Raw genomic sequence first — 3,677 nt, 5'->3', positions numbered from 1 at the left:
GGGAAGGGACCGGCCGCTCCGCCGCCGCGCCGGGCTGCAGCGCTGGGGTTCCGCGCGAGCCGGGGCCGGGCGGGAATCTCCCCCTCATGGGGCTACGGAGGAGCCGCCACCTACGGACGGGCAGCGCCCGGCTCCACCCCGGCCCGGCCCCCAGAAGCCTCCATCCCGTCCCTTTCCACAGAGGAGAAGGCGGGAGACGGGGAGCAGGCGCTGGGGCCGAGGGAAAGGCCCGAGCCCCCTGCGCCTGGGGAGGGAGCAGCAGCCGGCGGCACCTGCGGCCCCTCCCTGCTGCCCCGGGGCATCCCCAGCCCCGAAGGGATGTGCACAAAAGCAGAGCGCTGGGGACAAGGGCCTTGGGGTGACCATCACCTGGCTGAGGGGCGGCCAGTCCAGGGTTCCTCAGAGAGGCACCAGACCCAGTCTGTGGAAGGGCAGGATGGGGGCCTCTGAATGAGAGCTTCCCTCCACCATCAACCATGGAAGCTGCAAGTGAGAGAGAAACAGTGGGAAACCCCCTGGTTATACCCAGTCCTCTCTCCCTTTCAGCATCTGTGCTGCCAGGTGACAAAGGCTACTGGGCTGGATGGCCCTCTGGTCTGACCCGGTAAATGGCAATCCATATCAGTGTTCTTATGCATGTCTAGAGCACGTGCCAGAAGGAGGCCTGAGCCAGAGGCACTGCCTGAGGCTGACCCAGGGACTAAAGGGAGAGCTTAAAACCACACAGGCCCAGTGTATGGATTCAAACACAGCAGAGCAGACTGCGTAGCCCCCAGTCCAGAAGCAGGGAGGTCAGCGTGGCCAGTCATTGCCCAGTGGTCACCCTCTGCTGCTTGCCACATTGCCCCCAGTAGTCTTTCCTGCCCAGAGTAGGAGGGCTGGACCCAATGCCCCTTCTAACCCTAAACTTCTGTGAACCTGTTAACTTGGTGAGTCTCTTGATAAGAGCTGTGACATTTAGTTGTGCCAGGGAAGGAAGCCATGCTAGAAGCCTTAGAATTGCCCTCAGTAAAAGTTGCTAAGTCCACAGTGACAGTATCACCAAAAAAACCTAGATTGGGATATGAATGTATCACACTAACAACTGAGGTGGAGATGTGAACAATATCTAGAATGGAAAGCTATGCTATTACAAAAGTTTTAATCCTGCCCTACATCATAAGGCTCAGCTAGTTACCTTGGTTATATTTGCTCTGTTGGAGAATTTGTCAGACAGGCAAATCTAACATCTGACTCCCCACGTAAACCCTCTACTTTACCAGCTACTCTCATTCCCTTCCCCCCTACCCTCCTGTCTCCCATCCTTTCACTACAGCTACATTCATTCCCCCTTCCCCTCCCACCTGTCTCCCACCTACTGACCACTTCAATTTACATTTAACTGACTGCCTTTCTTGCATAAAAGTACTGGTCTCTGGCTGCTTTACCACTCCATCCAGGAAGAACACAGACCATCTGCAGATGCTTCCTCAGTCTGACAAAAGGGCATTTGTGCCCAAAAGCTTGGTAAGAAGAATTTTTCAAACTATTTGTGGGGGGGGGTTAATTTTCCATATTCCAAGCCAAATTAGCCAAAACATATTCCAAATTCAAGAATTAGTCCAGATCCATAAGTGTCCCTACTACCAGCAAACATCCTCCACCCACACCTGGGACTTCGGATGTTTCCAAAACCTTTGGTGGGCATCCTACTTGCAAGCCCAAGCCCAGAGGCTTGGGGTTCAGATGCCCCCAAGTTTTGCTTGCCCTCAGCCATAGGGCCTCAGGGGCAAGCCAGGGAGGACACTTCAATTTCCATAAAGTGGGCTTAAAGCCAAGACTTTCCCACTCCAGCAGCTAAGTGGGAGGTTTATTATATATTACCTTGGCAAGTACTATCCCTGTGCCAGGAGAGCAGTTTTCCCTAGTGTGACTAGGAAGGACCGCCTCCATAGTCATGGTGTTTCTCTTGCCAGGCAAGCATAGGTCTATGCTTGATCTGAGCCCATAAGAGTTGGTCTAATAAAAGATACTGGATTTACCCAAAGAATCTTGTTAGACAGGCCAAACTCCTGTATTCAAGTTGAGTCCGTCCCAAGGCTGCTGCGATTGTTGGAGCACCTTAGATGCTGTAACAACCCTTCTTCACTGCACTCTGTTTGGATGCAGTCGTAGCAGGCCTCGACCAATCTGGTATGAGATTAATTGAGTTGATTTGCATCATTGATTATTCATTGGGCAAAGTGACCTGCTGGCACCCATCTCCTCTCCAGGTACGGATAGTTGTTGGCTTGCAGGAAGCTCATCCTCCTTTGACAGGTCTTGTTTTCAGTCCTGCTGGGTGTCCACACACCCTCCTCACCCAGGCTAGCACAGGTGGGAGTGCTTGTTTAGTTGACAACAACCTGACCATAGAACAGGCTGTACTGGTTTACATGGTACCAGATAGCAGACCAAGAGAGGTCTGGCCTAACAGGAAACTCCTGTATTACAGTTGTAATATTCTGAGAAGCATGAGATTGGCTTGGGACATCAGTGTTTCAACAAAATTTCAGTACTTGGATGTTATATCAAATTAGTGAGATGTTACACAGGCCCTGAAGGTATTTGTGGGATTATGAGATCACCCTATTAGAGCTGGAATGAGCCAGGTGGCAATCAGTGCAGCTAGTTACTGCCGCAGAAATTTCTTATTGAATATTGTTACAAAATAAACAGATTTTCTGTAGTATTATGAGCATGAAAGTAAGTAATGTGCTCAAAATATTCTCTGTTGTTTTGACATTTTGTGGTAACTATACAACTCACTTAAAAGCAACTTTAGACAGCTTACTGAGGGAATCTTGTCAATGCAAATGATAGTTGCAAGTTATAATGTTAGGCTATCTAAAGAATGATTCTATTTCTGTCTCATATAAATATATAAAATACACTCTCACTATATACATCCATAGCATTTACTCACTAGATTACTAGCCAACATTTATTTCTTAAAATAGAAGAGATTCAGAGTTGGACAGCAATATGATAAGCATTCTTTCCTTACAAAAAAGAGTCTGAAAAAATTAAGCAAGTTTAGAGACAAGGTTAGTAAAAGGAGACAGTAATTTTGAACCCTGAAGAATCTGGAGAGGATAAATGAGGCTTTCCCGACTATTCCCATAATAACATTTGCAAGGAGCAATTAAATGGAATAGCAACAAGTTAAAACATTTTGAAAGGCAGTATTTTCCTCATTGAATCCAAGTTGGATTCAAAGGATTACCATGTCATACGTTTGTAAGAGCTTTCAGATGAACACTGGATAGAATAAACATATATAAGGGGTACAACCCCATGTTCCAGGGCATTTGACAGCCTAAGATTATAGGAAAGTATGTGCCACATCTACTAAATCAGCCCTCATGTGTATTGCTATGCCTTGATTTCCTTCCTCAGGGTGTGATACTCAATAGACTGCCAAACAATTCAAGGTAAATAATCTTTCACCTTGTCAGGGCTCTTTCAGGGTCTAGCATCAGTGCTTTTCCACTGTCATTCTTCCCAGTATTTTCCCATACTATTAGTATTTTTAGCACAGTAGTATATTCATGGCCTCATGTAAACACAATTGACAATATCACCCTTTTTACCCTACATCTTTTCAACAGCCATGCTAGCTCATATATTTCCAGTCTTTCCTTGAACCTTTCTTTCTA

The 3,677-nt window shown here is 47.3% G+C and overlaps 1 protein-coding gene across 2 annotated transcripts in view; it reads right to left on the bottom strand.

The window, feature by feature from the left end:
* The window catches only part of RNF185 (ring finger protein 185), a 20,690-nt gene extending 18,584 nt beyond the window's left edge, over nucleotides 1–2,106 (bottom strand). Inside the window, exon 1 of one of the 2 annotated variants that reach the window (XM_006019846.2) lies at nucleotides 2,022–2,106. The gene's annotated coding sequence lies outside the window, so the exon portion shown is untranslated. Of the gene's footprint in view, nucleotides 1–369; nucleotides 630–2,021 lie in introns of those variants that run through there. The other variant, XM_014518117.2, reaches the window with a different exon arrangement.
* Nucleotides 2,107–3,677: the final 1,571 nt, after the last annotated feature.

Source organism: Alligator sinensis, unplaced genomic scaffold, assembly GCF_000455745.1.
Source record: "Alligator sinensis unplaced genomic scaffold, ASM45574v1 scaffold505_1, whole genome shotgun sequence".
Classification (NCBI taxonomy): Eukaryota; Metazoa; Chordata; order Crocodylia; family Alligatoridae; genus Alligator; species Alligator sinensis.
This window is presented reverse-complemented; position numbering and strand designations above follow the sequence as displayed.